The sequence below is a fragment of the Podarcis vaucheri genome, assembly GCF_965113315.1.
Source record: "Podarcis vaucheri genome assembly, chromosome: 3".
Taxonomy (NCBI): domain Eukaryota; kingdom Metazoa; phylum Chordata; class Lepidosauria; order Squamata; family Lacertidae; genus Podarcis; species Podarcis vaucheri.
The window spans coordinates 102,149,172-102,160,474 of record NC_138761.1 but is presented as its reverse complement, the minus strand read 5'-3'; the positions used below and the strand labels follow the sequence as shown (position 1 = coordinate 102,160,474).

General features: G+C 42.4%; 1 long non-coding RNA gene across 1 annotated transcript in view; it reads left to right on the top strand.

Annotated features, from left to right (window-relative positions):
• LOC309528306 overlaps window positions 1–10,363 on the top strand; it is a 14,103-nt gene extending 3,740 nt beyond the window's left edge. Inside the window, exon 3 of the long non-coding RNA XR_014217637.1 lies at window positions 7,412–10,363. This is a non-coding gene — a long non-coding RNA (uncharacterized lncRNA). The remainder of the gene's footprint in view (window positions 1–7,411) is intronic.
• Window positions 10,364–11,303: the final 940 nt, after the last annotated feature.

Below are 11,303 nucleotides of genomic sequence, written 5' to 3'. Positions count from 1 at the left end.
GCACCACTTTCAAATCCTCCTCCTCCTTTTTCCTCCTCCTCCTCTGAGAGTTCCAGGAGTTCATCATCAGATACCAGTATGAAGGGCCTCAATGGGGCCCTCAGCATTGGATTCAGGGGGCCTGCATGCTCCTCAAGGTCCTTGGCCTATGAGGTATCTAGTTCATCTTCTAAGCTCAGAACCCCTTTGATGCAGGACCAAGGGACTGAGAATGGCCAGGAAAGCTCTGTTCCATTCATCGATGTCCTAGTGTGTATGCATTAAAAGGTAAAGGACCCCTGACAGTTAAGTCCAATCATGGACGACTCTGGGGTTGCAGTGCTCATCTCGCTTTATTGGCCGAGGGAGCTGACGTTTGTCCACAGACAGTTTTTCCGGGTCATGTGGCTGGCATGACTAAGCTGCTTCTGGCGAAACCAGAGCAGCGCATGGAAATGCCATTTACCTTCCTGCCAGGGTGGTACCTATTTATCTACTTGCAATTTGACATGCTTTCGAACTGCTAGGTTGGCAGGGACTGGGACCGAGCAACAGGAGCTCACCCCGTTGCGGGGATTTGAACCGCCAACCTTCCAATCAGCAAGCCCAGGGCTTAGTGGTTTATACCACAGTGCCACCCTGTGTATGCATTAGTTGGGATCAATGATTGTGGCAAATTACAGGCAACACATTGTCAACATTAAAACCAGACAAAAGACTGAATGCCTACAGTCTTTGAAGGAAAATGGTTTGCATTTCATCATGATGTGGAAAGTGATTGCAAAATCTTTTAGAATTACTTCTGGAGGTGTATTTGTTTTCCTCCTTTCTGGCCACTGGTTTCTAAAAGAATGAAGGGACTATAACAATGCTCCCTACAAATCTTGAAATATTATTTTTGAAGGACAAAGGCTCCATTGCATCTTTTCGCTATTTATTACTCTGTCAAGATTTAGTGGTAATAGGTTCCCAGAATATTGGATTGAAAACATTAATTTTAATGGTTATAAAAAGATTAGGTTTTTATAAGCAATGGCTTTTCCACCAACATATTAATAGCGCAAGCATTCCCACCTCTTTACTGTCTTCTACTCCCCACCAAGGTCAAAGATTACATTTAATTTAATTTTGTTTTAATTATTACCAACTACTTCATTCCCAATTAAGTAAATTGCTACATGGGTTTCTTTTCATCATTACAGTGATAGGAGACCTTTTTTTCACCCCTCTGGAAACAGTTCCTATTATGTAAAAAACAATCAAACACTGGAAACATGTTGCTTAATTGCTGCAGAATGGTGGAAGAACCTAACAGTACCAAAAAGGGAAAAAAAAGAAACTGGTATGAAAACAAAAGCAAAACACAGAGTGGGCGGGAGGGAGATTGGAAGAAGATGCAAATTGTCATAGGCAGGAAAGATGATTTAACTGTATTTTGTCTCAAACCGTTCTGAAAGGTTTTACTTCTCAGCTGCTGTTTGTTGAGTCAGGGGCTGAGTTTACACCAACATGGCGCAGTCATGCAAAAATAATCCAATCAGACAATCAAGTATCAAGTTTCAGATGGGAACCCTTGAACAAGGTGCAGAAGGAATTAGATTAAAAATGCCCTAAATGAGAAGCATTCCAAAGCCTTAGAAGCCTCCTTGATATATTATTTTCATGAAGGACACACTATGTAATTTCTGGGAAAAGAGACATTAATATAGTTGCCTTGTTGGCACTAATGTGTACATTTCATATGATCAGAAGGATACCTGATCCTGCCTGTGTTTCATCATGTGGAAGCCTATAGGTGAGCAGCTGCTTTCTTATAAACTTCTTTACTCTACTACAGAGGTGGGGAACCTCAGGCCAAGGAGTCAAATGCAGACCTCCAGACCTCTCTTTCTGGCCCTCGGAACCTTTCCCAGGCTTTGAAACACCACTTTTGCTTGAGCCTGGCTCTGGGTGTTTATCAACATGGTCTTCCCCCTGATTTATATTAGTAGACAGTGGTGCCTCGCAAGACGAAAAGAATCCATTCTGTGAGTCTCTTCGTCTTGCGGGTTTTTCGTCTTGCGAAGCAAGCCCATTAGCGGCTTAGCGGCTTAGCGCTATTAGCGGCTTAGCGGATCAGCTGATAAGCGGCTTAGCGGATCAGCTGTTAAGCGGCTTAGTGGCTTAGGATCAGCTGTTAAGCGGCTTAGTGGCTTAGGATCAGCTGATAAGCGGCTTAGCGGCTTGGGGAAAAGGGAGAGAAAAGGGGGGGGGAAACCGCAGGAACTCGCAAGACATTTTCGTCTTACGAAGCACGGCCATAGGAAATTTGTTTTGCGAAGCACCTCCAAAACGGAAAACCCTTTCCTCTAGTGGGTTTTCCGTCTTGCGAGGCATTCGTCTTGCGGGGCACCACTGTACATTGTTAGAAACCGTTAAATCTGTCACGTATACAGTTTCAGTATGCAGACTGTCTTGCCAGAGTAGTGCATGGACTAGTTATCTCCTGCTTGGACTACTGCAATGTGCTCTACATGGGGCTGCCTTTGAAGGTGACCCAAAACCACAACTAATCCAGAATGCAGCAGCTAGACTGGTGACTGGGAGAGTGGCTGCTGAGACCATATAACACTGGTCCTGAAAGGCCTACATTGGCTCCCAGTATGTTTCTGAGCACAATTCAAAGTGCTGGTGCTGACCTTTAAAGCCCTAAACGGCCTCAGCCCAGTATACCTGAAGGAGCGTCTCCACCCCCATCATTCAGCCTGGACAGGGAACCGGGCAGAGGGCCTTCTCGGTAGCAGTGCCCACCCTGCGGAACGCCCTCCCATCAGATGTCAAGGAAATAAACAACTACCTGACTTTAAGAAGACATTTGAAGACAGTCCTGTTGAGGGAAGTTTTTAATGTTTAATGTTTTATTGTGTTTTTAATATTATGTTGGGAGTCGCCCAGAGTGGCTGGGGAAACCCAGCCAAATGGGTGGGGTATCTATAAATAAATAAATAAATAAATAAATAAATAAATTGCTTTGAATCATAAGCTAATTTTGAAATCATGCCAATAAAATATGCCACTGCCACCATCGAGCATCAGTTTCTTTTGCACAGTATTTTGCTCCGATTCTTTTCCCACTGTAAATGCATTTTGTGACAAAATGAAATGCTGGATTTCCAAGTGATTACTTGCAAGTGAGAAACGCCTTTCCGTACTCAATCCCACAAAGCACCGACAGCTGATGTATGAAAGATGCTCAGCATCCTCAATCCTATTGATATGTCAGTTAAATGTACAAAGCTCCATGTACAAAGCAAAAAAGGCAACCATTTGATAAACACCCTTGTTTCTACCAGAAGCAGCTATTATTCCAGCAAGGACTTAGATGTCATCATAAAGAGGCAATGAAGTTTGAACAGTTTCATTACCTGAGGGCAGACCTATAGCTTGAAAAGGGAGTCTTTGACATCGTTATCAGTGAAATACAGATTCTGAAGTCTCCTGAGACAAATACGGAAGCAGCACAGCAGTTTGTATCCAGATTAGCCCTTGGGGCCGACAGCCAGTGAACACAGGAACATAGGAAGCTGCTTCATGCTGAGTCAGATCATTGATCAATTGAGCTGAGTATTGTCTACTACAATGTAAATGCTACATTAACAGGCAGTGGTTTTCTGGGGTTTTCGAGAGGGGTCTCCCCCAGACCTGGAACCTTCCGCATACAGATAAAGTGTTCTACTAATGAGATACAGCCTTTTCCCCAAAGCCTTTTCCATTTATGGAAGAGGGAGAGGTCCCTCCTCCTCCTCCTCCTCCTCCTCCTCCTCCTCCTTCTCTAATTTCTCATTTTCTTTCAGTTTCTTGCACTACCTCCCACACTGTTACAGAAGGTTCCATAACCCTCTGGAGCAGATTTTTAGCGGTACAAGGAACTGCACAGGTTGTGAATCATCTTGTGAGTGTTTTTCTCACAAGACCTCTGAATCCAAGATCTATATTTAAAGGTATTGATCCAGAGCAAAGTATGAGAGACACTTTGATGGACAATCAGTGATCATTGAATCAAATTCCGTTTCTAGCCCGCTTCTGTTTTCATTTTGAAAGCAGTGGTTTTGTTCCTACAAACTTATTTTAGGTAGATGCAAAAGTTTAGGTGTTGGTGTTTTGGGGGTTTCCACCCATGCTTGACAGACTTTCTACTCTGTGGCTGCACTCTAGCTTTTAAGACAGTAGATGTTGCTGCTTCAGGAAGCATCATTTCCTGTGCTATTTCCCCATCTCCTTTGTCCCAATATTGCCTGTCAAATGGGGTTTGCAAGATCTGAAGCACCACAAAGACCTATAAGCAGAGGTGACAGTGGGCTGAGTTGTTCGCGCCAGGGCAACAATGTCCCTGTCATATCGCCTACAGCTCTCTTGAAAACCCGATCACCTGTCTTCAGCCTCAAGACTGAGCCTGCACGATTGCTAGCCTGTCAAGACACAATGAAATACAAAATGTGGATGGCACCTGAAGAGAAGGGGAAAGGATAGTAATTCTGATGTATTACAGATGACCTAGGATTGAGCTCATGGGAGGCAAGGCATTGCAAGGGCCTTAAAACACTTGAGGCATAGGCCCACGACACAACTTTGCATAGCATTCAGATATGCTAATTTATATGTTATAGGTGAAAATTCAGGCTTATGAAAGCTGCCCTGAAAGCAACTTTTTTTATTATTTAAAAAGCAACAAGGAAACAGCAAGAGATCCAAGGCCCAGTACAAAAAAACAAAAACAAATGGAGGCTTTGATGTCTATCCCATGTGTGATTTTGATCCATTAAATGGAGTAAGTGGTTTTCTAATTAGAAGAAACTTCCCCTTCAGTGGGGATTGTTTGTTTGTTTCTTGTCTGGAGGCTAGTTATGTACAGACTGGTTCCGTTAATTGGAACAGAGTCTTTTGTTTTTCAGGTCAGTCTTGGCTCTTCTTTCTATATAGCTATGTAAGATGAAAACCGTACGTTGCTTTGAATAGCGCACAACCCACGATCATTGTTTACACTTCACACTTTGGTAGAAACATGACTGTACAATGTGGTAGCAAAATCTATGCACTGCATTATTCCGATTCTGCAGCTGTAAGATGATTAATTGTCCATGGTAACGGCTGATGGCAATGTTCCTTTTCCCTACTTGCATCATTAAGTTGCCTGTGAAATGTGGGGAGGAAATAGACAAAGGTTGCAATCCTAAGCACATACCTATTAGGAATTAAGTACCGTTGAATTCAGTGGGGCTTACTTCCAAGTAAGAATCTTGAGGATCAGGCTGGAAGTCTGACATGACACAAATGGTCACCCTGCTTTGAGGCCCCAATCAATTGTGCACATCAGACTTGCAAATGATCATTGCAGTGTTACATAAAATGTTGTATTTGGCCACTTATTCCTCATTTCTTAAAGACGGTAGTTGGTTCCACTGCAATTGGTGGCTATGGACAGCAGAACAGGATGCTGCCAAACAGTCCACAACTGGCCACCTTCCACTACAAAAAGGGAATATTCATCATTAAATACTACACTTTAGTTAAAATAAATTAAAAAATTGTCCGGTAGCACCTTAAAGGTAAAGGTAAAGGTACCCCTGCCCGAACGGGCCAGTCTTGACAGACTCTGGGGTTTGTGCGCCCATCTCACATCTATTGGCCGGGGGCCAGCGCTGTCCGGAGACACTTCCGGGTCACGTGGCCAGCGTGACAACGCTGCTCTGGCGAGCCAGAGCCGCACACGGAACGCCGTTTACCTTCCCGTTGGTAAGCGGTACCTATTTATCTACTTGCCCCCGGGGGTGCTTTCGAACTGCTAGGTTGGCAGGCGCTGGGACCGAGCAGCGGGAGCGCACCCCGCCGCGGGGATTCGAACCGCCGACCTTACGATCGGCAAGCCCTAGGCGCTGAGGCTTTAGCCCACAGCGCCACCCGCGTCCCTCCGGTAGCACCTTAGAGACCAACTAAGTTGGTTCTGAGTATAAGCTTTCGTGTGCATGCACACTTCTTCAAACACACGAAAGCTTATACCCAGAACAGACTTAGTTGGTCTCTAAGGTGCTACTGGACATTTTTTTAAATTTTTTAATTTATTCAACTGCCTCAAACCAACATGGCTACCTACCTGAATCTACACTTCAAACAAGTACACAAATAAAACTACAGACAAAGCTTGGTAGGAAAGTTTGACTTTGAAGGTCCTTTTAAGCATCACAACGATAATCCATAATCACATCAAAATGGGAAGTCCCGGGACCAGATTTATGATGTATAAAAACAGTGTGATGATAATGGCATAGTGAAATGGCAAGTATGATGTGCCATTCTCTTGTGCTTTTTCCAGACCAATGTGTCTATCCCTTCAGAGCATCCAGACTGTTACTCTTGAGTTTCCATAACTGCAAAACCAACCCTTAATTGGACCAGTTCTGGCTTGATTATTATTATTTTTGTCAGAAGATGTTTCCCATCATTTCCATCCAATTAAACTATCAGGCTTTAAGATGATTTCATTGCAGTCGAATGTACTGTAAAGGTTTACATCTGAACACTTCAGTTTAACTCACTTAAACTATCTTCTCTCATACCAGATTTTATAAATGTGTTTACCGTTGCTTATGGTGACACTCTGAGACACCATTCATTTGCCTGTAGTTTCAGAATGTTTTAGAAATATATCGACAAAGCTATCTGCTCTTGGGAAAAAATAAATTATTATGTAATATCCCTGAGATCTTTGGATGAAGGGCAGTATACAAATTTAATTAACAAATTAAATACAGAGCGTGACTTGATCAGGACCTTAATATCAAGATAGAAAACAATATTTTCAGACCAATAAGATCCATGATAAATATAAAATAATATTGTTAGGAGTTAAAGCCATTTAGACTCGTTCTGTTTGATATCTTCTATTAAGCTGCCTTTTATATTTCATTCCTTTTAGCAAACAGCAACACTGACATCCAGTGTCTAGTCAAATTAATAACAGTAGAATAATCCCTATGGATATTCCAGATACACAATCCATTTCTTTGTGTCTAGCTAGTAATTCAATGGTGAAAACATTAACGTCATCCATACGTGACTATTTAGATGATTACTGATCAAGGAGTTAGTTTGATAGACAGAAATATATTGAATAAGCTAAATCAGTGGTGTCACAAAATTGATTTCTCTGCTGCCTTTCCAAATGATCAGTCCATTCCATTGCCAAGCAAGTGTGATGATCTTTCTAAGATAAGACATTCCAAAGTCACAGTTTCCTTTCATTGACATAGAAAATATAAAGGGCTTTTCAAATTTCAGGAATTTATTATTGTTCACAGAAGCATTAATATTAATATTAGTTCCAATCCAAATATGAGCATTTAAGGAATGTCTTTTTGTTAAAGATACCCCTTATCATATTTCAATTTGTCATTAGCAGGTCAAACAATGGCACAAGAAATTCAGCTACTCATTCCAGATGTTTTGGAGCTTCTCATGTTGCCCTCTTCTTCATGGGAAATGATGTTAAATCAGACAAGAGGAACCATACAAAGGACAAGTGCAGAAGGCAAAGGACCATGTGGATTACAGAAGAGGCAGCTGGCAAGATGCTATCAAGATGTTCTGGACTTTAGGCCCCATCATCCCTGACAATGGACCATGCAAGTTGGGAATGATGGAAATTGGAGTCCAACGTCATTTGGAGTGCACCTTATTGTGTATCCATGGAATATAGAGAGAAAGGAACTCAAGAGGGAAAAGCAATGTGAGCAGGGCATATAAAAGCAGGGACAAGAACAAAATGTGTCTCTGGTTAAGAAATGAATAAAATCACAAAGATTTCACGTTCAGTCCCTAGAATCTCTAGGTAGAGCTGGGGAAAACTTCCTGTCTGGAACTCTGGGAACCTTCTGAGCTAGATAGTCCAATTTGGATAAGACAGCTTCTTACGTTCTGTGTGATTTAGTTCGGGGAAATCTATATAAGATTATGAAACTTTACAGACCACTAAAATGGAACGTATCCTTAAACATTTCTTGCCTTGTGGAATATCTGTGCGCGCAACTAGAGTTATTATCAGCTACTGAAAGTGATTGCTGTGCCACTGTTTGCATCCTTGCGTCTGTCATTTTTTAAATATTTGTGATTAAAAATATTATTTTTTAAAAACCTGCATCACCCTCACAAATGCCTTTCAGCCTGGGAAAATGCTATTATTAATATTCAAAACCCTTTCTGTTGGTTTTGCCATAAAATATACATTATGGCATAATAATAGAGTAATAACCACATGGTTTGCACTAATATTAAATGCTATATTAGTGGAATTTAGGCTACATTTTCCACTGCCGTAAATCAGTTTTGAAAGCATCTGGGTAGGTCTGGAACTATTGCTGTGTTCAGGTATAACGTGTGTGGATAGATCTATTAAATGTACCACAGTTTCATTGCATTTTAGTATATCTTCAAAAGCATGCATTTCTAGGCAGCCCTGTTTGATAAATGCCTAGTCACCTTGTATAAATGTGACAGAATAAACATTATTGCTTTTCATTGATTTTTTAAAAAACAAATTATGCAAATGGAAGAGCTCCTTCAGTTTGCCAAAGGGACTCCAAACCATTAGAGGCATTCAATGGAGGTAGGTTTCTCCAATCCCCATGTTCCTTCTGTTGTTCCTGTGCCACCTTGCACACTGTTATGAAGGATCTCTTAGTGCCCCAGAGCAGCTTTTCTGGAGGGCACAGAATTTAAGCCAGTTTTTGCTCAGACTGAAGAAATTCTTCCAATAGCAGAAGCGAGTGGAAGCCTCATTGGAATAGTGTGGTTGGGGGGGGGGATTCATAGAATCGTAGAACTGTAGAGTTGGAAGGGACCTGAAAGGTCATTTTGTCCAACCCCCTGTAATGAAGGAATCTCAGCTAAAGCATCCATGACAGATGGCCATCCAACCGCTGGTGCTGTTCTAATGCGCTGGCAAGAGCACTGGATTGGCTCTGCTTGCATGTTTGCACCGCACCAGCCTCACCACTGCTGTTGTCCCTCTCCCTCTCTGTCCTGGTGTGCTGCAGTGATTCAGCCAGAGAGCAGAGAGGTGTGCAGCACGGCCACACCATTCCATCCACTGCTGGGTACAATTTGTCCCAATATATTTATTCTCTGAGGTTGTGGGCTCCAGTTGCCCACTGACATATCCTCTCCAAAGGAGTGTTGGCTAGATTCCCCATCAGCCGATGCAAATGGAGACGCCCTCACATCCAGAAGCTTTATTTGTGCATCGAAGTGAAGACCAGTCTCTTGTTTGATGTGACATGGTGTCATTCTCATTCTTCTCGGTGTTGGAATGGATTTATGCTCTGAAGAACAAAATATATCAAAACTTAAAACGAATGGAAAATTCAGCCAAGGCACATATACAGCTGAGTGTTCTCTTGAGTTCAGGTTCAAAGGATGAGCCTTTCGAGGAGACAAAAATTATTCTTCCATCACCCATCTGCAGGATTGCCTTCTGAAACGTTTAGTCCAGAAATATATCCAGTTTTGATCTCTTACTTTTGGTTGATGTTCTGGTAGAAAGCAAAGAGGGGAAAGCTAATGACTTTGCAACATTTGCTATGGCAATCTTATCCTTTAAATCTAAACCTAAGAAACCAGTCAACCCTGTAGGCTGCTTTGCTGCACTTGCTGCTTGTTTTAAGCTTTTAGCTTGTTTTGTTCTTTTTAGTATAATTCCAGGACACCATCTCATTCAAGAATAATAATGTGCCACACATGTTCCTAAATTTCACTTGAACCAAACTCCAATCTCCCCAAAAGCAGAGGGTTAAATCAGCACATCCCTAAATTGATTTGGTTCTTCCATTTTCCTGGCCAGCAGCGTTCAGTAATCTTGCTATCCTCTGCTTTTATAGGTCAGTGCATGAGAAGCCAGAGCTGCCTGAATCCAGATGCAGCCTCTCTCTGTGGCAATGTTCCTATTGGCCGAGCCGCTTGCTTTTTTATATCTGCTGTCATTCTACCCATCTTCTCCTCGGATATCCAGCAAGGATTCTAATTAGTCACAATTGTTTAGAGGCCAATAACACAATTCTTCGGCTGATGATGATAAAAGAAAAAACAGCTCCGTTGACTTAAATGATACCATTGTTCCTTAGACGATGTCCTCGCCTTATACGTCTGAATGCCAGATGGCTACTGAGATAACACAGCTGAGGCCACGAACTGGAGAGGTACTGAAGCAAGTTTCATATGAGGGAAGAATAATGGAAGACAGACTTGCCATATATCGCTTGAGTGGGCTTGGAGGAGGGTGTTTTGTGAGGAGGTCTGTCTCGACCAGATTGTGCACTCTATGCATATTCAAATAAAATAAAAAATTTGTAGTGTTCGTTCTCGCCTCTAAGTTATTGCTCATCAAGAACGCAAATTCGCTTTCCTGTCTTGCTTCACACCAAGGCTGTGGCAAGCTTTGTTTCTTGTTTTTGTTTTGAAATAATTTTTATTAGACATTTAGGACAGGCCATATGTGATAGTTTTTAAGCTCTAAGACTCCAGTTGCTCTGGGATGTATATAACCCATTTTCCCTAACTCATTTCCTCAATCTAAATTGCCCCCCTGAAGCTCTGACCAGACCCACAGTTCTCAGCCTGGTGTCATTTCCTAGATTGTAAGCTCCGGGAGGGCCACAAATCCTTCCCTCCATTTCCGCTTTTGCCTTTTTAGAAAATAGCTTTGTTTGAGGCTAGTTGGGCACCCCTTCCCTGACTACTCCAGTTGTTCACGGAGAGTTGGAATAGGACCTACCGGTAGTTGATGGGGGTTCAGTTCTCCACTCGGCCTTGGGGCTGGCTGGCTGGTCTCAGGCCAGTAATTCTCTCTCAGCCAAAGTTCCTCACAGGGTTGTTGTGAAGATAAAAGGGCAAAGGACAACTCTGTGTACACCACCTATGAGTTTATTGGAAGAAAAATGTGTAGCGGCATAAATTATGCACTGCTTCAATCCCCCTGTCCTTTAATCCTTTATCGCCGATCCTAATTGTATTAGAACTGGATGTGGTTACTTAACGGTAACGTTAAGCCACTTTGCACATGCTCTGGGATGTTAAAAGGTAAACGACCCCTGACAGATAAGTCCAGTCACAAATGACTCTGGGGTTGTGGTGCTCATCTCGCTTTACTGGACGAGGTAACCAATGTTTGTCCGCAGACAGTTTTTCCGGGTCATGTGGCTGGCATGACTAAGCCACTTCTGGTGAAACCAGAGCAGTGCATGGAAACGCCGTTTACCTTCCCACCGGAGTGGTACCTATTTATCTACTTGCACTTT